The following is a 27,356-nucleotide window of genomic DNA, read 5'->3' on the forward strand; positions in this document are numbered from 1 at the left end:
CCACCACCTACATGCTGTGGATTTTGGTTTAAAAATCATACTTTTGCTACTAGTTTCTGACTATAAAAGTACTGTTGTATTTATGCCTGCAGATGAATGAGTTAGGTTTTAGCTGTTATTTTTATCAAGGCTAAAATGTTGCAAGCCAGATTGTGCCTGAGATTTTGTATGCATAATGATTTGAATCGAACCCTCTCACTATAGTTATACAATGTGGGAACACTGATGGTGACACTATTGAATGTAGGGGTAAGTGGTCAGACTGTCTCATTGGAGATTGCTGTTGTCAGGTATGTTGGTAGTGCAATGTTAATTACAGTTTATCGGCCCCTTGCTTGAATATTGTCTGGAGCTTGCAGACACACGGGCCACTTTATTTGCTCAGGAGTCTGAAATCGTATTGAGTATGATGCCATCATCCCCTTCCTTCCCCCCCCCCCCCCCCACTTCTGAAATGACGGTTGTTGATGAGGCAACTGAAGATAATTAGGCCTTGGACGCTGTCCCGAGGAGCTCCCTGTGATGACCTGGAGATGGGATCTTTCTTTGTGTGCAATAACACTCCAACCAGTAGTGTTTTTCCCTCGATTGATTTCAGTTTTATCAGAACTTCTTCTTGCCAGAGTGAAGCAGCTTTAATGGTATGGAAGTTGCACCACAGAAAAGTTACCAAACTAATGATCCAGAGATGGTACTAAGGATTCAGAGACACAAGTTGAAATTTCACCTTGATAATGCAAAACTTATCTGGTCTGATCTGGTCTCAACATGGAATCTGATTAACCAATGTGGCTGAACAAACACCTCAGTTATACCATAAATACTGTATTTTTTTTAAAAAGGAATGATTATAACAATTTCCTAGGTATGCCCTGCCCTTTTGGAGAAAATCCACTGACTTCAGCAAAGTGATGGACACCAGTATCATCACATCTGGTCACTCAAGCCTGAGTGAGTTTGTCAAATGGCACCTTGAAATCAAAGGCAGTAAACGCCTATCTCACTGCTGGAATTTGGCTATTTGATCCATATTTGATTGCGGTGAGGTTTGGATCTGAGTGTTCTGGGGAAACTCACTCAGGCTTTGGTGAGAATATTTGATGATGCTGGTGTCCATCACTTCTCTGAAGTCAGAGACTGGACATTAGATGGTACTAATTAGATTGGATTTACTGCCACAGGACAGATGCACCTGGGAAATGGTTATGATTATAATTTCTCTTTTTTAAACTATAGTCAATAAAGAACATTTTTGCTGTCCAGGTGTTCCAGAGCTTTTTGTAGAGCCAGTGAGATGGCATCTGCCGTAACCCTGTTGCTACAATAGGCGAACTGGAACGGAACCATGTTGCCGCTCAGACAGGAGCTGATATGTTTCAACACCACCCTTTAAAACACACTTCATCTATTGATGTAAGTGCTACTGGTCGATAGTTATTTAGGCAGGTCACTACGCTCTTCTTGGGCACAGGTACGGTTGACACCTGTTTGGGACAGGGAGAATTAGAAAGATGTGCACCTAATGCCATCAAATGGGATTAATGTAGATGTGCAAAAATGTCAGCATAGATCTGGTACAGGTACACTATCCTTTATCTGGAATCCTTGGGGGACAGTGTGTCCCGAATTTTGGATTTTTCTGGATTTCGGAAAGCCCACCCGAATTGTGCTGCCGTATCCACCCCCACCCCCTTCCAGTCGCCCGGCCACCTCCCCAAGTGCTGGCGCCTCTCTCCCCACTTACCGGATTTTGGAGCTTTCCGGATTTTAGAAGTCTGGATAAAAGATCGTGTACCTGTAGTCCAAAAGGACTGCTGAGCAACTCAGCAACTCTCTTAGTACAAACCCCATTTGGTTTTGTGTGGATCAAATTCATCTACTCAAGAGTATTTTCAATATTTGGGTGCACAATTGTCTAGTAAAAAAAATTGGATTATGTTATTATGCAGTTGTAGACTAACATTTCCCTGTAGAGGAAATAATCACCCCTATGCTGCACAATATTCATTCATGTAGATTGCATTAGAATGGCACAAGTTAGAAATGGCCTCCCAGCATTCAGGCTTTTTGTCCAATATGAGCGGTTTAAAGTTGCACGCAATGTTGAATCAGAAGATTTTCAATTTATCTTCCTCACACAGAACAGGTTTGCTATGTTCCAATTGGAAATCTAACTCTGTGGAACTTCCAGAACACTTTGCCAGCCCAGAAATGAATTATTTGGTCAATGCATCATCTTAGATATTGTGGCTTCTTTGTGTGGTTTAACTGACCTTAATGCCCATTGATGATGGTAAAGGTGAACTGCACTGAGTCGAGGCTTAGTTTAATGTGACTCACTATGAGCTTACCACCTCACATCTGGTACAATCTACTGTCTGTTGGAGTTGTGTTGCAATGTTTGTCAGCATTAGGAAAGTTTCTGTTGATCCTGTCTGTCAATCAGAGTAGACACCAGATACTGTACCTGTCCTGTACCTCATAAATAGTTTTTCTTGGCCATGCAAGGAAGATGTCATAAAACTAACATTTGTTGTGTCATGGTGATTTCTGGTAACATTAAAGTTTATTTGCCCACACAAAGAGTAACTATAAATTCAAGTCGTTGACATGTAAGACACGTTGGGTCAATGTGCACTCAATGTGCACATTGAGTCTTTTGCATCTCCAATTGGAATCACTGGGATCAAATTAGTGTGCCCAAACCATGATGAAAATGTGACCTGGGAATTGATCTCATTAACGTTTTTTCTCAAATTATGCAAAATTAATTGGTCAAAGGATAGATAGACAGACAGACTAAAGAAAAAGGTGAGACCGTTTCGGCTTGTGTTCCTCGAAGTAAAAATCAGTCCGAGTGATGTTCAAATTTGGTTATTCTTAGTTTGGGCTTTTTATGGCTATGGACAAAATCCATTTGCGTAGCGCCAGGGACAGAAAGTTATCTGGAAACTAGAAAGTGTAGTGTTATGCTCTCTTGCACCACACAGTTTACTTTCAAAAGAAAAATAAAAACATAATGGAAAATCGGAGTCTGATTTATGAATAACACGATTTATGATTTTCCTTCAGGCTGATGCACTCCTATGCACATTGGAGCCTAGACATGTCCAACCACATCAATAATTTCCCTCCATGCATGGATGACCCATGATGCCTGCAGATCACCTTGCAAGCTTAGCAGCACCCAGGATGCTTGCTTTATCTTCACTTTGGGTGGCACAATTACCATAGGGCAGCACTGTTAGCATAGCGGTTAACGCAACACTGTTACAATGGACCAGGGTTCGAATCCCATGCTGTCTGTAAGGAGTTTTTACATCCTCCCTGTGTCTGGGTGGGTTTTCCCTTGGGGCTCTGGCTTCCTCCCATCCTTCAAAATGTACCAGGGGTTGTAGATCAATTGGGTGTAATCGGGCAGCATGGGCTTTGTGGGCCGAAAGGGTATATTATGCTGTATGTCTAAATTTAAAATAGAATACCTGCCTCAAAAGGCTCCTGTCCAGCATTGGGGCACTAACTACTGAGTAATTTATTTAATCTGCTCTCCTGGTGTCCAAGCCATGGTGACCCTTGCATCTCCACCCTGTGACACCTTCTCCTTTATTACCACGTTTTGCCACAACTATTATTGACCAGCATATTCCTTAGCTACCAAACTCTAATACCAACAACTGACCACAGGATCCTCATTTACCCCAATCTTCCCCTACTAAGGCCCAACTACCAATCTCTGAATCTCTATCACCCACCCTCAACTCCATCCTCTCTTTGACACAACCAAACATTTTTGTTGTCTTTGATACATTCTTAAAGGTCTTGTGCAAGATCTGTTCAGTCGTACACACCCCTTTGTTTCTTGCAGGTTGCTGAATCGGACAACAGTGGCCTTCTAATGAAATTTACACACCCCTACCAATAAGCAACCTAACTAATACTCCTTTATATACAATAAACCATTTCTGGGCAAATGTCTCATGTAGCTTTATGGTTTGAAGACTTAAGTTTCCCTGGAAATTTTTAAGTTATTGATGAGATTCATTTTCAAAATGACCATAAGTATAATTTTCCTTGTAATTTACTTTCTGGTTTAGATCAGTTTGAATTTCTCCAAACCAGAATCGATGACAAAGAGAGTAGTAAAACCCGAAAGTCTGTGGACGCTGTGATTAAAGTGAAAGCACCTCAATGGTGGACAAACTCAGCAAGTTAAACAACATACTTCATATCACGAAGACGGAGACATAACCAATGTTTCAGATCTGAGCCCTTCCATCAAGTTATGAACAAAATGTAGGCTGGTGCCTGAATAAAATGATGGGGGAGAGGGGCAGGGGGAGGAGCACAGTTCCACAGGATAAGGGAGGGAGGGCACAAGAGTAAACCAGGGAAGTGGAGATGGCTCTGTGAATGGAGGAGGACCGGGGTGGAGAGGTGGAGGAAAGTAGACAAAGGGTAGGTAAGGGAGGGTGAATGGGAAGTAGTCTAACCGAAATGGGAGAAGTTGATGCTAATGCCATCCACTTGGTGAGTGCTCAGACTGAATTTTAGGTGTTGCTCCTCCAGTTTACGAGTGGCCTTGGTCTGGCAGTGCATGAGGCCATGGACAGACATGCCAGGTTGGAAGTGGGAAGCTGAATTGAACTAGTTAGCCATTGGGAGGTCCCTGCGGAGAGAGCAAAGGTGCTCAGTGAACCCATCTCCCAGACTGCGTCCAACATCTCCGATGTAGAGAAGGCCATAACAGAGCACTACTTTTATAGTCTTGATTTAGGTGTTGGCAATAAGCCCTTGCTTGACTTTCGAGGAAATAACATGCTTCCATTTTCAAGTTTGCAGAATCAGTTGAAACTCGTACTTGCTGTTCACTTTGCTCATGTCTTCTTATATTTGTATGAGAACAACTTTGACAGTGATGTCTCAGGTGATCTTTTCCAATGACAAGTAATTAAATTGTGATGTAATGCCGTGAGAGCAATGTGAAAATATACTAAAAACTTCTTATTTGCTTTGAATAATAGAATCATTTAAAAAAAATCATAGAAAATTTATGGAACAGAAGGAGGCCATTTGACCCATCATGTCAATTGTCTGTTGAGAATAATCCATACAGCGTAACCCTTCAAGTCACATTTCTTTAAGTACATCTTCAAGTTCTTTTAAAATGTGCTGAGGGATTCTGCCTCTGTCACCCTTTCAAACAGCGAGTTCCAGACATGAAAAAATGGTTCCTTGTTACCCCCTCTTAAACTCCACCAATTATTTTTAATTATTGCTGTATGGTTTTCGAATGAATCCAAATGAATGGCTTTAATTTGTTGCGCAAATGTTGAAGAATCCCACATCATTTAAATCTCGAATATCTCAGAAATATCTGAGATATTCTCACTGTGAATATCTCACAGTGGCAGAGATTGAAAAACTTGCTTTGCCTCTATTTAATGCCAAATGTTTTGGGGGAGTTTCATTTTCAGTTGCCAGTCTGAAATGCAGGCAAAAGTTGTCCATTGGTTGTACCTACCTTTGCACATTCAGCTCCAGTGAATAGACCCAGATGTCCAGGGACTAGTGGCTACTAGTTCATGCATATGTGTTCAGTGGTGATCAAACCTCACAGGTTCATGATGGTTTTAGCATGTTTATATTGGCCTTATTTCAGTTTCATTCCCTTTTGAAAATGGTATGCTGTTTTATTTGCATTGCATCTGTGGATAATACAGTAAAACCTCTGTTATCAGAATTCAAGCAACTGACAAAAAAAAATCACAGAAAATAAATAAGTAACAAATGCAAAATTTTAAAATTGGCATGCTTTGCCTTTAGTTCACCACTCATGCAACACACAATCTCAAGCAACTGGAAAAAATACTTACCCGGCATTTAGCACTCTCCATAGGTGTCAGACACCAGGGGTTTTATGGTATTGCCACTTTACATGGGTTTTTACCATATGCTACTCTGAGTGATGAGTGATCATTTGACAGATTTAAGGCAGTCCCATACATTTCCCAGATGTGTCACTGGTTGGAGCAACCATTTCCATGGACAACAGTGGATGTGGTGAGTAAAGTGTACTTACTCACTCGGGTTTCTTGTGGGACAAGTAAGGTTCTGAAGTCAAGGAGTGGCACAAGCTAAGGGATGCAGAAAGAATCTTATAAAAGGAGACAGATTCTGCTCATCATCTTTCGTAACCAAATCTTGAAACAAATCACAAATGCATCACACAGACCCCACCTGCATGATCATCCCCCATCACCAACCCATCAGCATCACTGAGTAGATTAAATGCAGCTGTAAATCAAATAAACATTCTTCTCTCACGACTGGCCAAACATCTGTCTCACAAGCAAATCTCAACATAGCACAAATCAATCTTAACAGCAGTTCTCTCACCTTCGTAGATCAGAACATGCAATCTTTTCAAGAGCACTTGATGGATTTTCCCTTTTCCATTCTCAATGAACAAAGAAAATGGGATATTGCTCTACAGTTGGCTCTGCCCTCCCTCCTACTCCCAGTTGCATAGCTGTGTAGCAGGAACACTATACACAGTACCTGTCATTCACTGACAAATACAGTAAAACCCCTGTTATCTGAAATTCAAGCAACCGGCAGCCTTAGGCAACCACAAAAAAAATTGCAAAAAATAAATAGGTAAAAAAAAGGTATGCACATTTAAAATTGGCATGCCTCAGCATTAGTTCGCCAATCACACAACACAATCTCAATCAACCGGAAAATTCACTTACCCAGGATCTACCAATCCCCATCGGTGCCAGATACCAGGGGTTTTACTCTTCCCACATGTTCCTTTTTTTCCTTACTATTATTCCAACCTGTCTCTCCCTTCTTCTCCACTGTCTTCTATATTACACTGCCTGATCTGATTGAGATAGTCTATTATAATAGCTAGACATTTTCTACTCCTGGCTACTTATTTGCTTCAACTGATTTTTCTGTGTAAAGTTTGTGTTGAACTGTGCAGGCCAGCAATAGTTTTTCATTTAATGAGACATTCCACTAAAACCTGAGGGTTGGATGCTTGACAAGGGTGTTCAGATTTATCTCGCACTTCATCAAAGTCTTAGTTTTAGTCGCCCTTGTAATATTTGTAAATTTAATTTGGTGCCACAGAAATTGTTATCCAAAAACATCTTCTCTACTGGCCTTGGCTTCATTTTGTTTTAATATTTCTGGCTATAAAGCACAGTCAGTGTAGCGGTTAGCACAAAGCTATTGCAGAGCTAAGAATCTGGGTTTAAATTCAGTCTGTCTGCAAGGAGCTTGACGTATGCTCAGGGTTTCCTCCAACTCTCCAAAAACGCACAGGGTTGGCAGGTAATTGGGAGGCACTGGTTTAAATGGCTGGAATTGGCTTCTACTATGTGGTAAATAAATTTTGAAAAAAACAATTAAAAGTAAACAGAGAACAAAATGCAATCAATTATGAATAATGCAAAATCTTGGGTAAACTTGGAAGTAATGAATTACTTTCCTGAAAGTTGGTGACCTGGCATCAAACTTTACATCAAAACCTCTGAGGGCGTAGTCAATGGACAACAACTGAAGGTGCATAAAATTGAAATCACAAACTTTCAGCAAATTAAACACAAGCAGAAAAATGTAATGAGAATTTGTCAATTTGTGTTTTGGTTTAGTTAAGAGTCAAAAGCACAGAGCTTGGTGTAGGGAATACTGTTATTTATTCTGCCATTTAGTGCTGCTTGAATCATGAGCTTTACTATTGCAGAAGATTTAAATTTTAAGTGTGTTGTGAAGTGCAGTGACTGAGAGGTACATTTCAATAAAGAGTCTGGGAGGTAGTTTAGTTGCAATAGCTTGTGTTGTGGCAATTTGCTATGAATATCGATTTGTCTTCATTTGACAAAGTATTGGAACCCAAAGGCAAATTGCACCTTAAGTAAAAACACAATGCTGGAGAAACTCAGCAGGTCAAACTGGGTACTTTATAGAGCAAAGATAAAGATACAGTAATGAAGGGCTCAAGCCCAAAATGTTGGTTATGTATTGACCTGCTGAGTTTCTCCAGATTTGAGTTTTTACTCCAATCACAGTGTCGGCAGACTCTTTGTGTTTTACTCCTGGCAACTTGTACCTTTCTGGGTAATTGATGAAGAAGTTAGCAGGCCTATCCTGGTGTCATATTCACTAATCACTGGCAAAATGTTGGTCAAACTGAAATGGGAGTGCCCAAAAAAATGATGCATTATGTTCATTACTCGGCTTGATTTCAAATAGTTCAATGGACATTGTGTCATTCCATTCAATGTTTTTCTAATATTCTTTGACACAGTATTTACAAAACTGGTGCTCCTTAACATTAGTAAATGGAGTCTAATTTTAAAGAACTATCCCATGGTTAAAACGTGTGAACTATATGAAAGACCAACACAGGCTGCTGGGAACCAAGTAGAGGGACCAGGATTCGGGAGGCTGGGGGCAGGGGTGTCAAGGGCAAGAACTGGTCCAGAAGGGGCACTCGGGTGCTGGAAGCTCCCTGATTGTAACAGAAGTTCTAATCTGGGAGCTCAGCTTCACCAAAGGATTGAACAGGAGGTTGCGTGGCTACAGAAGTGCTGGAGGTGTATCCACGGACAATCAAGTGTCTGTTCTGCTTTTATTTTCTCTAATTTTTTAGGGGTGCCATGAAATGTTAGTGGGGACTCTTTGTGTGCCTTTAAAGCAGGCAAAAATTGGTGTATTAGTACATGACAATAAAGGAATATTGCATTTCTTTGATTTGCATTTTCTTCCATGAGACAGAACTGCATTTTTCATATAACTGACTGAGGACACCTAGTGTCACCGCTGTATAGCACCAAATGGAGTGCTTGAGTTTTTTCCAAGATCAAGACAAAGATAACTTTAGCCTCCAGTGCTCCCTCAGCCTGCACAACCACATGGACTACAGTCCAAAGCAGTGGTTGTCAAACTTTTTCTTTCCACTCACATGTCTCCTTAAGTAATCCCTCTGCCATTGGTGCTCTGTGATTAGTAAGGGATCGCTTAAAGTGGTATGTGGGGGGAGGGGGGGGGGGGGCGGCGCAAGTGCTTGAGAACCACTGCTTTTAACCCAATAGTTACTGAAATATTTTGCTTGAGAAAAAAAATTTCATTGGCTAATTTCCTTTGGAGCTATGAAACCATGCATATTACGAGTCAATTAAGTACGATTAAAACAGTGGTTTTCCAACTTTTTCTTTCTACTCACTTTAAGCAATCCCTTGCTCATTACAGAGCAGCTATGCCACAGGGATTTCTTAAGGTGGAATGTGAGTGGAAAGAAAATGTTTGAAAGCCACTAGTCCAAACCATTGGCAACCTGAGACCCAGAAACGATCAGGTAGCCTTCAGCACCCTTGGCAGCATCTCGCATCCTGGCTCTGATACCCCTTCAGCCAGTCTCCAGCAGTCCACAGCCTGGGGTGAGTCCTTTGACTGTAGTTGCCCACAGCCTGCATGGGCTCATCGCCCTCAAGACACCAACAGCCTGATGCTTATGTGCTCTTCAGCCACAGAGCCCCTCACTGGTCCACTGTCCCGTAGGTTTCGTCTCCTCTGCTTCTGTTTCTCAAACGGGATGGTCTTCCTGTTCTCTGGCGCTCTGCGCTAGCCCTCCGCCTCCCTGGAATCTGCAACCCTTGTGGTTCCTGCCGCACACGGGCGCTGCCATCTTGGGCCGAGACCCTACGGTTGCTGGATTTTAAAATAAACCACCATCGGCTCCTTTAACAGGCTGTTTAATTAACAAGTTCTCATTAGGCAACTTTATGCATGTCACCACATACTTCAAAATAAGGGCGGCAAGGTTAATGCAGCAGTTCTTGCCACCGATCCAGGTTTATATCTGGCACTGTCTGTACGGAGTTTATCTGTTCTCTGTACATGAATTTCCTCCGGAATATGCCAATATGATGTAAATTTTTCATCAATTTTTCCATTGAAAGTAAGGATGTCTCACTGACAGAAAGCTCAGCAACCACGTAAGAGAGGAAAGGAGGGAGGGTACTGGAAGAAGCACAGGCCAACAGATAAGAGATCACAGGTGAATACAGATGGGAAGGAAGGAGAAATAAGCTGAGCAGTGATGAAGAGAAGAATGGTGTCTCTTATAGAAGGAAGGGAAGGATGTCAGGAGCTGGAGGAAAGGAGAAAGAGGGGTAAGAAAAGAGAGTTGTTGTGATAATGACCTTCTCTTTGATTATATTATTCTTTATACTCTAATCTAGGAGCCACATCAATGGATAAATAGAACACTGCAGCACAGGCTCTTCAGGCCTTCTAGTCTGTGCTGAACAAATATTCTGCCTTGTCCCACTGACCTGCACCCGGACCATATCCTTCCAAACCCCTCCCAACCATGTACCTGTCCAAAGTCTTCTGAAATGTCAAAATTGAGCCTGCATTTACCAATTGAGCTGGCAGCTCATTCCATGCTCCCACCACTCTCTGCATGAAGAAGTTTCTCCCCAAATGTTTGCTTTAAACTTTTCCCGTTTCTGCCTTTTTTAAATCTCTCCTATCCTCAGTGGAAAAAGCCTGCTTGTACGATCATAATCATAATTTTATATCCCGTATTTCATTTGTTTTGCAATTTGTTTTTGTAGCATAAATACTGATAGGTATCTATGAATCTTATATTTACTGTAAACATGTTGTCCTCTCTCATCTCTGCTTAATCAGATGGGCAGCCCAAAAGATTTGAGTCTAATCTAATAGATCTTTGAGCATAATCTGTTGTCTCTGGATACAAGCTCACTTGTTATCTTAATAAACTAATCTGGAAATAAAATAAATAATTGAAATAACCATGAAGACCTTGTGTTTGCTTTGTTGAAGTCTGATACCTAATTGATCAGCTCCATTGATCAAGACCTTTTGTTCCATTTTCATTTTCTTTTAGAAATTCCAATTTCCATTGCTGTCTTGCTATTAAAGCTTTAAATCTCCTTGACCAGATAAGCAGGATCTCTTTGTAGCGTTTACCCTGAAGGATGGCCATAGGGACAATGCATTTCATTTTGGAACCACACCTTTAGCAGATGTGGGCTGGAAGCACATCATGTGTTTTAACAATTTTTTCCAATTGAGTTCATTCCCATTAGAAATCCAAATCCACTTTAATCTATTTGCATAATCTGTCCCTCGACCAGCCCTTTCTAAAAACACTAAGTAGTATTAAAGGAAGGTAATGTTGGTGAGTAGATAATGCACTATGTCCCTGATCTGATTCTGCGTCAATGGCTTGAGTAATAATTCCCTGCCAATAATTGGTTGGGGCCACAATATGACCAATGTTGTTGGCCATCTTATGTAAAATGTCAATCCAAATTTAAATGCTGTTTTAATTTTTTTTGTGGTTTGAGTAAAATTTCTGACCTCTCAATCTTAATCCTGGTCAGCGTCATCTTTTTCCTGTCCTCCATGTATGGCTATACAGCAAGGTTAGCATAGTTTTTAGAGCAATGCTATTAAAGTGCAAGCAATCTGGTTTCAAATCTGCTGCAGTGTGAAAGGAGTTTTCACTTTCTTCACTGACCTGCATGGGTTTTCTCTGGGTGCTCTGGTTTTCTCCCATCCAGTAGGTTAATTGGATGTAATATGGCAGCAAGGGTTTCTAGGGTGAGAAGGGGCTTCTACTGAGCTGTATCATTAACATTAGAATAAAGTTCATAATCTTTGTTGTTGTTCAGTATCTTAAGAAGTCACTCCTAAAACAAGAATATTTTAGACAAAGCTTCCTGTGCTAAATTAAACGGTCCTATGATGCTTGGCATAATGCCAACTTTGTTGGAAGGCTATAACACTCCATTTCTAACAGACTGTGTACAGTTGTTAAAAAGGTGCTCTCTCCTTGCCCAATAAGTTTGGTTCATAGCTCACCAACATGAGATGTTGTCCCCTTTGGGCACTCTCCAACCAGATGGCATTGGCATCGACTTCTCCAATTTCCATTAATCCCATCCCCCATATCTCTCTCTTTTCTTACCCCTCTTTCTCCTTTCCTCCAGCTCCTGACATCCTTCCCTTCCTTCTATAAGAGACACCATTCTTCTCCCCATCACTGCTCAGCTTGTTTCTCCTTCCTTCCCATCTGTATTCACCTGTGATCTCTTATCTGTTGGCCTGTGCTCCTTCCTGTACCCTCCCTCCTTTCCTCTCTTACATGGTTGCTGATCTTCCTGTCAGTGAGACATCCTTGCTTTCAACGCCTCCATTGTCTGATCCTATGGCGAGGTCTCCTCCCATGCCCGAGGCACTTTACATGTGGCTTGGACTGACAATCCCCTCTGTTATTTCAAAATCATTTCTGCTTGTAAGAAATTCTTCATCTTATGCAAAAACCACCATGCAAGAATTTGTGATGTGAGCAATTTAAAATTAACAAGTTGGGACAATGAATACCAACTTGAGCTTTAATTAATCTAGTCTGTTTATAAATTTTCCTTCTCAAATTGAAGGTTTGGATAGGGAAAGGCAGAAGTACTTGTGCACCGTAAGATGATTAAAAAAACAGGAGTTATCTACTTTGAAACAGTTATGTGACAGAAATGAGTCAATAGACATTAGATTCTGATTTCTTCAATTGATGTGCACAGTAATGGTTATTTCTTATCTATCCTCCATTCTATATTTTAAAAATTGGTTGTCTTTGCATAGATGAGTAATTTCCTCTGTGATTGCCTGATTAAATCTTCTAATTCAATGTTGTACATCAATTCTCTCCAATTTCTTATCATTTAAATGTTTCAAATAAAGATGGGGAAGTCGGTCTTTCCATTTTACCTTGTGAACTTCATTTCCTCATTGCTACTGAAATGGTTTTTTTTTGATGTGCTTTATTCTCAAGTCTCAAATCATTTACTCTATATAGATGGCAGACTTAATCTTTTGTTTTGGCTCATACACAGTAAAGTATATCAAATCCAAGTTGGGAGATCACTTCACTGAGCACCTCTGTCTGCAACAATAGCAACCTCCCAGTAGCCAACCATTTCAATTCTGAGTCCCACTCCCACACTCATATGCGTGTCCATGGCCTTGTGTACTGTCACACCCTGACCACCTGAAGATTGGAGGAACAACACCTTTATTTTCCGTCTGGGCACTCTCCTGCCAGATGGCATTAACATTGACATTTTTGCTTTCTACTAAACCTGCTTGCCTTTTCTTTTCCCCCACTTCCTGTATTTTCCAGTTCTCCCTCACCCACCCAGCCATTCTTCCTACCCCTCCTTGCTGTTGCCGTTCCCTCTCTCCTTTCTTCACCTATAATCTCCTGCCTCTGCCATCCCCTTCCCTCTTCCCCCACCCCCAACTCTTTTGTGCCATTTTCTCATACCTTGATGAAGGGCTCAAGCCCATGACGTCCGTTCTGTATTGTTGCCTTTGCTACATAATGGACGTGGTTTGACCTGCTGAGCTTCTCCAGCATTTTGTGTTTTTAGCTGAAATCAAATTAAATCTGCTTGTCTCAAGATACCAAGTGTTGAGCACTTTTTGTCTTGTATAAATAAAATTAGCTCCTCTGCATAGGTTTGGAAGTCATGAGAGGAGGTGGTTGGATGGGAATAATAGTTACAAACCAATCAGAGTTGGTACGGCAGACTCTTTCTCTGCAGAGCCTGCAAAACCACCTATGATTGCTTATTTGTGCATAAAATGTGAAAAGAAAACAGTAAAGTCTAATAATCTGGAACCTCTGGGATTTAAGATGGCAGAGGACCAGCAAGTTTTCTGGGCTGTTGAATGTTATTCTGATCAATACCGCAACACACTTTTATTTCACTGTTTTTCTGAGGCATGCAAAAGTATTGTGCACTTTTCAGGGAACGCAGTGAGTTTAAAGGAAGCAGGAAGAGGGTCAAGAGCTTCAAATTCCTGAATGTTAACATCTCCCAGGATCTGTCCTGGAGCCTCCACGTTAATGCAATCACAAAGGAGGCTCGCCAGTGGCTAGACTTTAAGTGTCTGAGAAGATTCGGTATGTCATCGAAGACTCTCATAAACTTCTACAGGTGGTACCGTGGAGAGCATTCTGGCTGGTTCCATCACTGCCTGGAAGGGAGGTGTCAACTCTCAGGACCAGAATGATCACAGACACCAGACTTCACTCCATCGAGATCATCTACATGAGGCGGTGTCTTAAAAAAGCAGCCTCTATCCTCAAAGTTCCCTGCCACCCAGGCCATGCCCTCTTCACTCTGCTACCACCGGGGAACAAGTACCGGAGCCTAAAGGCGAGCACTCAGTGGCACAAGGACAGCTTCTTCCCCACTGCCAGTAGATTCCTGAATGGTCAATGAACCAAAGACACGGCCTTACTTTTCCTGCACTATTATTATTATTTATTATATTTTTTATAGTAATGTCATAAGATGGTTATAATATGTATGTTTGCTCTATGATGTTATTGCAAAGCATCGAATTTCATGACTTGCTGATGACAATAAATCCAGATTCTGAAGTGGAATCAAGTGAACTTTAGCTTGCAAATATCAGTTGATCTCCCGTTTTCCCAATTCCAACTCTGGCACTTCAGCCTGGCAACAGTCCAGACTTAAGCTCTGTCTTTGCACCTTGCTTGCATCTCAGGCTCCCCACCACCCCACCCCCGGCTCACAGTGGAAGACCATCAGGATTTTCAGGCAATTGGATATAGGATTGTCAAAGTTTAATAGTGAATGAAGGTTAAATCCAGTCATGAATTGCGATTATTTCCCTCCTCCCCCCACCATTACCACTCCTCCCTCTCATTACAACTCTTCCCTAATCGCATCTCTGCTCTCATAAATGATTTTAAAAAAATTTTTTTAGAACAATTCAAACATAGAGCATGGTAACAGGCCCTTTGGCCCATGAACCTGTGCTGCCCAATAACACCTAATTGACTTATAACCCGGGGTGGGAGGAAGCCGGTGCACCCCGAGGTAGCCCATGCAGACACGGGGAGAACGTACAAGCTCATTATAAACAGGGGCGGATTTGAAATCTGGTTGCTGGCACTGTAACAGCGTTGCACTAACTGCTACGCTAATCGTGCTGCCCCTAAGCTAACCATTCTATATTTGCAATTAGTATTTTATTCTTTAATGTATACCTTTGTAAAGATGCAACTGTGTAAAACAACATTGCTCTGCACAAAAATACTATTGAATACTATGCAGAAAAATATTGTAGTATCTTGGAATAATTTAGTGAGGACCAGATACTTTATAATATAAACACATCAACAGGTAGACAATGTATTGTCTTTTTTATTATCTATGGATAAGAACAGTTAAAGCTGTAATAATCAAAATGTGGGTTTGTTGTCATCAATCCATAATATCTGAGTATAAATTTATTGATCTAACTCTATCCATGATCTTAGGCATTCCCTCTTTATGTTTGAATAGGGTTTAAAAAAACTTTCATAATTACTCCTATTGCCAGTGAGTTTAATTCAAATGTTCTTTGTTGGCTGTAATCAGAGAATTCAAAACAAGTGATATTAATTCTGAGGGGGGGAGGGTTCAAAATCCTACCACTTGGATCTGTTGTGGTTTTATTATTTCTTGCTTCAGAGAAAGTGCAACAAAAATGTATTAGATTGGATCCTGGGAGGAGCTGCATACCCAATGAGAAATGGTGAGTTTAGTAGAACAAGGGACAATCTCAGTGAAGAAAAGGAGATCTTGAAGAACTTTTCTAGGGTAAATCCTGAAAAGATATTTCCTTTGATTGGATTGTCTAGAAGTAAAGGACATACTTTCAGTGACTGGACATTTAGAACTGAAGTTGGGAGGAACTTCTCATGCTATGACATAGTTAGGCGAACAGCATAAGTGAAATTAAGGGGAATTTAGATTAGAACATGGCAGAGAAAGAATTAGGTTATAATTATTGGTTGGGAAGAACCACAGATGGAGAATAAATACCAACACAGACAGATTGGGTAAAACTTTGTTTGGGGGCTAGGAGTTTCATGTAATGAAATGGGGTAGCAGGGAACATTCGAGTCTACACCCTTGCACATAATGGCCTAATTATCTCTTTTATTATACCATCTTATTAAACTACATTCCCACCTGCATCAGAAATATTTACTGCCAGAGGGTTATTAAATATTCCAAGGGTAAGATGCATATTGTTGTGTCTGTGATTCTAAGATGATGGGTCTGAGGCAGAAAAGTTGGATAGAAAGTAAGCTATAATTTTATCAAATGAGTCTGCATTTGTCTGAGTCCACCACAAAGTAATGTCAGTCAAGTTTATTGTCATCTGATTTCACAAGTATAACCTGATGAAGCAGCAATCTCCGCTCCTCTGTGCAAAACACACAGGTACACAACCAGACATAATACACATACAGACAAGCAATACATGTGCAGGACAAGTATTCGTATATGTAAATAAACAAATATTGCTTTTTGCCTCTAAGAATCTCGGATGGTTAGTATGAGCAGTTCCTTGGTCGTTCAGCATTCTCACTGCCTGTGGGAAGAAGCTGTTTCTCAGCCTGGTGGTTAGCTCTGATACTTTGTATCAAAGATGCTGTGTGCGGGTTGGAAGGGGTCCTCCATGATTTTACGCGCCCTCTTCAGACAATGGTCCTGGTAGATTATGTCGATATGTTGGGGGGAGGGGTGAAGGGAGATCCAGTGATCCTCTCTGCCACTCTTATGGTCCTGTAGATTGACCTCTGGACCATTTCTCTGCAGCAACCATTTGACACTGTGATACAGCCAACCAAGATGCTCTCCAGAGAGCTCCTGTAGAAGGTTGACATGATGCTGGCTGGTAGCCTTGCCCACTTCAGTCTTCTCAGGAAGTGCAGTTGCTGTGTCCACGATAGGTCACAAGGAATTTGGTGCTCTCCACTCTCTCCACTGCAGGGTTATTGATGTGTAGTAGAGGGTGGTCATTTCCTGAAGTCCATGATCATCACCTTCATCTAGTCCATGTTGAGAATTGGGTTGTTACTCGCACACCACGTCATGACATTTTCCACCTCTTTGTAATGCGATTCATCGTTTTTGCTGATGAGGCCAACTACTGCTGAGTCATCTGCAAACCTGATGACGCAGTTGGAGCTGGATCTGGTGATGCAGTCGTGGGTCAGTTGCATGAACAGGAGCGGGCTGAGCACCCAGCCCTGAGGTGCACCAGAATGCTTCGTGTGACAGTGCTCGATGTCTTGCTACAGACCCAGATAGACAGTGGTCTTTTCCGTTAGGTCATCGAGAAGGGTGTTGAATCCCAGTGAGGACAGTTCCTCCACCAGCCTCAGGGGAATGATCATATTAAATGCTGCACTGAAGTTGATGAACAGCAGCCTATTTTGAGGTGCCATTCTCCAGGTGGGTTAGGTCGGAGTGAAGAGACAAGGCTATAGCATTGTCTGTGAAACAGTGACTTCTATAGGCGAATTGAAATAAGTGTGCTTTGATGCATCCCATCACCAGACGCTTGAATCATTTTTAAATGGTGGAGGTCAGTGCCACAGGGTGGTGGTCATTGAGGTCTGTTTTTGTTGTCCTCTTGGGAGATAGTGGCTGTCTTGAACCCAATGTGAAAGAATTAGAGGAGGAAATTTCTAATAAGTACATAAAGTGTTGAAACTATTAAACTGTTCTGTGGAGAGAGAGATTGGTCTCAGGTCCAAAAAATTAATAGGTTACTTCGAATAAAGATTTTCTTTTGAAGCCAAGTTGAAAAATTGAAGATGTTTCTCTTTAACTAAAGAAATCTGTGTCGAAATAGGTCAAGTCTTATTCTTTGGTTTAATGCAGACAGTAAATAAGAACATATGAAAAATGTTAACATTTGGTGTGAAGGAACTGTAACAAATGCAGTGTACTTATAACATGTGTTTGCAATCAGTGTGAATAAATGTATATTTTTCATTGGGACTAACAAATTTATAAGGTAAGCAATACAACTGCCATTCAAAACATTACCTCATGTGATAAACATGCTCTCAGGGGTTTCATTATTTCAATAGTCTCCAAGCTATGCCGTTGTTTCATATTTTCAATGTGCGGTGTTTGTCTTTTGTGGTCCTTCAAGGAGATAGATCTATACAAAACTTCTGGTATAATGTAAAACTTTTCTTTTATCTCAGTCCAAATCTATTCAAATTCTGTTCTTTAAAGGCTTTTTTTGTCACCTCCAGACATTAGATGTTGAAATATTTCTCACTGATTTATGTTGGGAATTGCTGTCATCTTTTGAAGCTTGGGCAGTGAGAGGTTCACATCCATGGTGTTGACAGATGGATGTAAGATTAATGGGCCAATGTTATAAATTCATCTTGTGGATCACGAGTGTAATTTGCTAATTAATCATGTATAATGGAGATAAACAGGCTATGGAGGTCTAAGGGAATGCAGTTTGAAGGAGTAGTGTAACAAAGGAGGCAATGTAGCTTCAGCATTATTGTCAGAATCAGAATTTATTGTCCTGAACAAGTCATTGTTTTGTGGCAGCGTCATAGGGCAAACATTCATATAAACCACCTTTCAACAATAAATAAAAATAGTGCATGAAAAGTCAAAGAAGGCAGTGTCTTTCATTCATTGATTTTTCAGGAATTCTGATGGCAGTGAGGAAGAAGTTGTCCTTTTGTCACTGAGTGTTCGTCTCTCAGCTCTTGTGCCTTTCTCCCAACTGTGGCAGAGTGAAGTGGGTGGGTGGTAGGGGATCATGAGGATAGTCTGCTTTCTTAAGGCTGCCTCTTGTAGATATCCTCGATGGAGTGAAGTCTAGTGCCTGTGATGTCGCAGGCCGAGTTAACAGCCCTCTAGAGTTTTTTTTCCTTGTCCTACCAGACAGTGATTCAACTAGCCAGAATGTTATCCGCGATACACCTGTAGAAGTTTTTGAGAACCTTTAGTGACATACTGAACCTCCTCAAACACCTCACAACATGTAGCTGCTGGCGAGCCTTCTTCATGATTGCATTGGCATGGAGGCTCCAGCACAGATTCACGGAGATGTTTACACCCAGGAGTTTGTCCAATGTTCCCTGCTGCTCTGTCTCATTAGAGAGAACTTGTAGCCATAAAACTACACTGCATTCATGTACTTCTCTAACTATTCCCTTAGTTGCATTTATGCCACTACTTTATCATATTCCAATCACTTGTATTGTTTAAAATTGTGAAAAAATGTCCTCCAAAGCAATACAGAACTTCTCCAGCTTGACATCATCTTTCCTATAGCAAGGTGACGAAAACTTAAAAACCATACTCCAAACGGGGCCTCACCTTGCCTCATTTCTGCTGAAGCATTTGTTCTTGAACAAATAGCATTGCAGATTCAGATTGAAACTGTTCTTGTTTTAAAGGTTGTTCTTGTATGATACCGATTGAATGCATTTACTCCACAAAGTAAACCATCAGTTTAACGCAGCCTAGAGTTGACAAGGTGCCAAATAATAGCTCAAAGAAAAAAGTAAAACACAAGAGGATCATTCCACATCTAACTTGGCATAGAATGCATAGTAACTGGCATTGATATCTCACACTGAAGATTAGTTGGGTATGTAGTCGGCACTTCACCCACTGACACTAGTTTTGCTTCTTGCTGAAAATGGAAATTACCTCCACAGTCTATTGGGATTCCTATGAAAACAGGCATTCTAACCTCAAATTACTCTATCAGACTTCACATAACTAAGCTGAAATTTATATCCATGACCTTGCCTTTGGTTTGCTGCATTTATTTCTTTAGTGGAAACCAAGCTCAATGAATAGTGTACGTGTAATTGAAATCAATATAGCATAGTTTGGAACTCTTTTAAAAATGTCTTATCCCCTTCCCGTTTAAATATTGAGGGAGGTGTTGCCTCATTGGGGACTTCAGAGAAAGTCCCTGCAAAAACCAGCAAAGATGTGGTTTAAGTGCTGCTGCAATTACACATCTGGGAACATTTGTTTTCAGTAGATCTGCTGCAGCACGAACTTGGTGATTTAATTTTCATTTTTGGATTTTTTTAACATTTGGAATTTGTGCAAACAAAGTGTGTGGGAGTGTTGTGGTTTTTTTAAATGGGCTTTTCAATCATATCCTTTTTAATTATTTCCCCAAATCAAGTAAAACAGCTTTCAGATTTTTATCACTGTGAAAGCTGTGTGAGGAAAAAGATAGATGGAACTTTTATTGCAGGGCTTTCTTTTGTTTTGTGAAAAGTTCCATCCAGAACCCAACACCTGTTCATCAGTGAGTGAAACATGAAAGTCTGCAGATGCAGTGATTGAAGTAAAAACACAATGCTGGAGAAACTCAGCAGGTCAAACAGCGTATTTTATATAGCAAAAATAAAGATACATAACCAACTTTTTGGGTCTGAGCCTTGTTCGTCATTGACCATGCACTCCCTACACATCCATAACAAGAAGTTTAAAGTAAAAGACATGCTCATTCACACTTACGAAATTAATTAAACACAGTGGCTTTTATTAAGTAGTCAAAAGAAATGCTCTTGTCATTTCCAAAAGAGTATATTATAAATATCAGCTACAGAAGTTGAATGATAGTAGGTTCCCCATCATTTTTCGTAATGAGGCAGTGAATAAACAATTCAGCAAATTTTAAGATAAAAAAAAAATCTTTCTTCTGATTTATGTGAACAATATTAATGTAACATTACAATTTCTTCCATTCTGCTTGATTGTATATTTGTTAGGATAGAAGCCCCAGAATATTGTCTAATGTTTGGTATCTCTGGACAACAATTTTTTTTCCAGAAATAAAATTGGGGATTATGATGGACAACTTCAAGCTGAACACCAAAGATAATTTCAGATTTGCGTATCAGTTGGGAAGCTGTTGAAATTTTAAAGTAACTTTTATTGAATTTGGTTCGCATAATGATGCTGACACATTGTGTTAATTCAACTGACATAAAAATGTTTTACTGCTGAGCCCCTGATGCCTCTCATTATCAGTGTCCAATAATAGTTGGCCAGCATTGATGGATTCCAGTTTCCCTAATACTACTTTTCCATGGTCCCGGTGAAACCTTTCGCCGTGTTCGTCACTGCACTAAGAGCAGCAGGGAAGAAGTCCAAGGGCGAATGGAGAAAATTAATTTTCAATGACACATTGCATTCATGGGTTTGTATTCTTGAAGTATGTTTAAAAAATATACCTGGAAACCACAAAACTAGGTGAAATCTTTATTTTAAATGGCATGTGATAGAGAGATTTTAAGTTGATTTTCGTGATCAGCATCCAAAAATCCATAAAATACACCTAAAAGTTTTCAGGAAGCAAAATCTTCATTGTCCAGTCTAGCTAATCCATTTCCACCTTGTTTTCGAAGGAGATGTGACCACATTCTTCTTTCAGACTCTTCTTATTCTACCAGCATGCCATATTTGTACTTCTGTACTCAAAGACCATTTCCACTTTAATAGCCAACGTATTATCAATAATTTCTCAAACGTTAAGGTCCTGGTATGTGCCCCTCTTCTGTTTGTTCTTTACCCTGAAGGATGTAGTTTAATTTTGGTTCTCTGAACACACCTTGCCTCGAGATTGGATGTGTTCCTTCTTGGTTTAGGAATTTTCCTTGTTGTACCTTGAAGGGGATATTAATGCAGTGTTTAAAACCATGCAAGATACAAAACCCAGAGACTCATTTAAGGACGCTTGTGGACTTTATTTGTTCTCTGTATTGCGTAGTCAGTTTGTTTACATTCACTATCTGTTTTACAGTCTTTGTTTACATGTTTTACCCTGTGTACACTTTCTATTTTTCCGCTACCAGTAAGTGGTATTTCTGCCATGCCCGCAGGAAAATGGAATCTCAGGTTTGTATGTGATGCCACGAATGCACTCTGACAATAAATCTGAATCTGATCTGCTGAGAACAGATTACAACCCTGGTATCCGGCACCCATGGGGATTGGTAGATGCCGGATAAGTGTATTTTCTGGTTGCTTGAGACTTGATCTTACAATGCCTAACAAATACACCTCCATTAAGAATAAACAGTTTAAAAGATAAAAATACTATACTGCCTTACAGTGAACAAACTTAAGTTGCGTGGCTGAACATTTGCTCCCATGTTTGTGTTACTTCAGAGAATATTTATTTGTCCAACTTTAAAATTGCTTATTTTACCTATTATTTTATTCTTATTTATTTTAATTTTTTTAAATTTATTTTCCTTGATTTTATTTTGTCAGTTGCTTGAATTCTTGATACCAGGGGGATTTCACTCTACATTGGGAACATGGCTCAACATTGGATCAATCTCCTTGTTCCAGTGTAATAATTTTCACAAAAATTTCCTTTTGACATTTTTTTCTCACCTTAGTTATAAATATCTTTATTTAATGTGCAAGTGATTGGGGGAAACAATTTATCTAATTCATCCTATCAGCAATTTTGAAAATACATAAATATCTGTATTTTCTGTGCTGGATACTGTGGAAATAAACAAGTCCCAAGCGGACTAGAAAACAGATTTTTTTTCCCCCTTTCAGCTTCATTCCATTGCTTAAAATTTTGTTGCCTATACATCAAATTTATAGCTGCTGAGTTAATCTCATGAAGTGATTTAGTGAGATCAAACTTTTTGTTTCAGTTCTCTGCTATTCCTTTGAATGTCCTTGGTTATCCTTACTTAAAATAATTAAAGCATCTTAATAAATCACAACATTTTGTCTATATATTTATTGAGTAAACTATTGTTGATCTACCTTTTAAGCCAAAGGTACTGTGCTGAAGGAACTCTGCATCAGCAAGCCAAGCAGTGTCGATGGAAGAAAATGAATGGTTGGTGTTTTGAGCCATAATCCTTCATTGAGTGGAAAGAAACCCTTCTTTCTTCTGTACCTCTCCTGCTTTTCTTCTGTCCCTCCCTTTTTTGTGTGTCTCCTTCTCCATCCAACCACTCCCAAACATTCTCACTCCCTCTCCTCTTTGGTTCCATCCCCTTCATTTCGACCTCCTTTCTGGATTCTTCTGCTCTTCCCCCTCCCCCTTTTATATGATCTCCCTTTTATACCACCATTCTTACCTCTTCTCTGATTCCAGCAGTGATGGTCTTCACCTTCTAATGACCAATTCCATCTTCCTCCACTTGACTCGGTTGTTTCCTGCCTCTTTTTCCCTTTGTCTGACATCTGTCGATCTACTGCCTCTGTCTGTCATGTTTCACCTCTCCCTGGATCACCAATCCCATATTGGGCTCCAGTCCTAAGCTTCCCATCCAGTCCTCATTACACTGGCTTCTTGACTACATTTTCCCGGGGAGGTGGGGGGGGGGGGAAACAAATAACTTATTTTTCTCTTACTGATGCCGTTTGATCCATGTGTTCCTGCAACAGATTGTGCTTTGCCTCAGGTTCAAATTTTGACTGGCTTTAGAAGTCAAATTTTTACCATTTATTACTATTCACCAATGGACACATTTCATAAATGTTATGGATTTCCTTAGGATCAAATCAGAGTTTTATAATTGTCCTTAATGTCATAAAATAGATTTTGATGCCTGGATATCCAAAGTGCATTTAATCAGTTGAAGTAATGTATGCGTTGTTCACTGCTCATGTTGCTTTGAAGGATGATTTTAATGGATACTAAATGTGTCACTTATCAATCACTAAAATTTTTGTGACCAACTGCCATTTTCTAAGCCTCCATGATTGAATATCCAATTTAGAGCAGTGTTTTTCAAACGGCCCCATAAGTGCTCTGTGATCGGTAAGGGATTGCTTAAGGTGAGTTGGCAAAATAAGGTTGAAAACCACTGCTTTAGACCCAATTGTTACTGAAATTTATTTGCTTGTGAAAAATTGTCATTGGCCCATTTCCTTTGGGGTTCTGAAACCATGCACATAATGAGTCAATGAGGTACGATTAAAACAGTGGTTTTCAAACTTTTTCTTTCCATCCACATACCACCTTAAGCAATCCCTTCCTAATCACAGAGCACCTATGGCATTGGGAATACTTAAATTGGTATGTGAGTGGGAAGAAAAAGGTGGAGAACCACTGCACTAAACCAAAGAAATCCATATCGTGGAATTTAATCTGTCAGATCATTCTGTCAATTGCAGCTTTTTGAAAGATAATTCCAGAACTATTGGCCACTCCTCCTCTTCATTCTCTATGAAGAAATGACTTGCTCATCCTTTCAACAATTTAATTATCTGTGCCCCAGTAACCCTTTGTATGCAAAACACCCAAGTGGTTACAATTGTAAAGGCATTTCTCTTAATCGTATTGTTTCTGATCGGTTTATATTGACTACACTTCATTGTTAGGCCCTTATCTAGAACTGCCATCTGTTATTTGGATGCAACAAAATAATTTACAATTTAAAACATACAATTAAATCTAAGTTTGGTGACTTCCCTCCTCAGAGAGAGAAAAAATGCAAATCCATTACCTTTTAATTTGCTTTATTCATAAGCGTTATTTAGGAGCATTTCTGCTTCTCCATAATCTACCATGTAGTTCTGTTGCGTGTCACCCCATTCCTTGTGATTCGCCATAAAATAGAACATGTGGATGATTTTAAAGGTGAGGCTTTTTAACTGCATTTTTTTGAACATTTGTGAATAGTATTAGATGTATCACCTGGAGGAGGTTGATATTTGTTATCTTATAAGAGACTCAAACGGTCACACTGAAAATCCTGTAAATTATGGCCTTAATTTTAAAGCCATATCAGATTTTATGTACCATGAAATCCATTTTAAATGAAAAGCCAACTGAAATTGAAAGCTTGGGATTTCGAGAAATAAAATCCGTGAAACTGATTTTCGGAGACAGAGTACATAATTTGGGATGAATTTTTAAGCACATGTTTGTTTAATGTTAGCTTTGTGTATACTAATGAAAGGAGCTATCACAAATAAACAGTATGATTGAAGCAGTAGTCGACATGAATTGGGAAAGCAAGCGTACTATTTTTAAAACATCAACTAACAAAAATTCGTATCTTGCCAGTTCTGCTCATACCTTTTAGATTAAATTTTTTCACTCTCTGAGCAAAATAATCCAAATGTGAGATGGACCAATAGGAAATTAAATTTCAGCTGCTATTTTGTGTAAATTGATAGTACCAATTAATGTTCTATTGCTTAAAAATAGTGGAAATAATAAATCAAGTAATTTATAGCTAGTTGGTGTGCATGTGATTGGAATCCATTCTAATCCATTCAATTGGGAAGACATAGATTTAATATGCAACACTTCGGCACGATTTGTCAAGAATCATTGCATTTGACTATTTGAATTCTTTGAGAAGATGACAGTGAGTTTGATGTAATCTACATGGATTTCACAAGGGAAGGCATGGCAGGACAAAATAAAATAAATGCCTGGATATTGAGAAGTGAAAAGGAACAGGAGTGCATTTGAGTATTTGAAAAGAGATCTGGAATGCATCCCTTTATTCTAGAAGTATATGCAATGCTAATTAGAGCTTCCACTCTGCATTAGATTATAATCAATGCAAACAGGAAAGATGCAACTGCCTTAGAGAGAATGCACTGAACACTTAATAGGACGTAGTTAGATCTGGGAAATTGTAACTGAGTATATAACTAAACAGGGAATAAACTAAATGTCGTTTCTCTGGGAACAGAACCTGGAGTGGGGACCGAGCAGATATTTTACTGAGAAGCTTAGATAGAGTAAGTAAGGAGGACCTACATATTTGAACAGAAGAGTTGAAAATTGAAAGTCATGGGTTTAAAGTAGGATTGGAGGAGAGGTTTAAAGTAGGATTGGAGGAGAGGTTTAAAAAGTTTTTTTTTTACCCAGAGGGTGGTCAGGGTCAAGGACCCAGTGCCTGACAAGATGGTAAAGGCAGAAATCCTCATCACACTCACTCGAAGTGTCATGATCTTGAAGGCTCGGGTGCTTGTGTTGGAAAATGCAATGAGCTGCAGAAGCTGGAATGATAGGTAAGGGAAGAAGAGCCAGATAGAGATGAAAGGAAGATGGAAACAGTTGGAGAGGATTGGAGATTCAGTAGGTAGAGAGTGTGGGTGATAAGCAGATGGAACAGGTAGGGGAAAGGAGGAAGCTTGGAGAACTTGTGTGGATCAAGAGCTCAGGGAATGAAGATTGCCTGAAATTGGGAAGTTCAGTGAGTTGTGAACTACCCAGGAAGAATATTAGGTTTGTTCCGTGATCTTGTTTTTTGGTTGCGGCCTCCAAAAGAGCCTGGCCCCTCCCCTGATGTTCCAAGGAGTCGCTAATAAATATTTTTTTAAAAAGTTTGTTTTGCCAGTTTGCATTTGGCCTCACCTTGGCAGCAGATAAGGCTGAGGTCCAACAGGTCGGTGTGGGAGTGTGATGGGGAGATGAAAAGGCATGCAACTGAGAGACGAGGATGGCCATTGCGGACAGAGCACAGGTGTCCTGCAATGCCCTACTGATGCTCCTAATGATCTGTTGTTCTGCTTATATAAATATGTGGTTGACTAGTACAAGAAGGAAGGCTTTAGATTCTGGGAGAGGGGGGTGTTTTGAGCCATCTATACAGGTGGCAAGTCAATAGGGTCAGAACCACTATCCTGGGATTTGTATTGATCTTTTGGGAAAGTTTGAATAAGGTTGGCCGGGAGATGAGGATGTGACAACAGTTTCAGATTAGAGCAAAGCCAAGTTAGATGTGAAAAGTAATGGTTCAACAAACAAGATTAGAAGGTTCCTTGCACTGAATTATGTGCAATTAAGTACTTAATTACATGTACTCTCACGGAAGGCATCTTGGAAGTAAAGATGATAAGCTATGGGCAGGATGACAGAGTATGACGTATTACTGAGAAATGACTTGATGTGAGCAGAAATGGAAATCCTCATTCCTGATTGCAGTGTTTTCAGGTAAGTATCAGGAGGATAAAAAGGGAGGTGGTGCAGCCCTGTTGGTCCACGAAGCAATTAGATTTGTGAGAATAGGGTCAATGACACATTCAATAAGTGATTGGTTAAATGGAGCAAAGGAAGATGGGCAGTCAAAACGTTGGAATGACACCATGTGGCCATAAACATTCAGTGGGAGACAGAGAGCAAATATGCATGGTTCTTAGCAGTACAATAACGACAAGGCAGTAATATTACCCTAACATTAAGCGCAGAAGGTTAAAATATGCATTGAAAATAACTTTTTTTTACTCTGTATGTAGCAAGCTCAGCAAGGAGTCGTACTTGACCTAGTTCAAGGGAAAGAATTTGGGCAACTGAAAAGATCTTTTGGTGAAAATAAATTGTGCACTTCCATGAAAAAGAACAAATAGATTAGATATAGCAGTTCTAAATTTGGAGGAGACTAATTTTACCAGGCAATGAAATTATTCTTCTAAAAGTGGACTGACTTT

At 40.0% G+C, this 27,356-nt stretch overlaps 1 protein-coding gene across 3 annotated transcripts in view; it reads left to right on the forward strand.

The window, feature by feature from the left end:
* LOC138765004 (signal peptide, CUB and EGF-like domain-containing protein 3) overlaps nucleotides 1–27,356 on the forward strand; it is a 263,706-nt gene that overhangs the window by 64,332 nt on the left and 172,018 nt on the right. The gene's annotated exons all lie outside the window — the stretch shown is intronic.

This window comes from Narcine bancroftii, chromosome 5 (assembly GCF_036971445.1).
Source record: "Narcine bancroftii isolate sNarBan1 chromosome 5, sNarBan1.hap1, whole genome shotgun sequence".
In the NCBI taxonomy this organism is placed as follows: Eukaryota; Metazoa; Chordata; class Chondrichthyes; order Torpediniformes; family Narcinidae; genus Narcine; species Narcine bancroftii.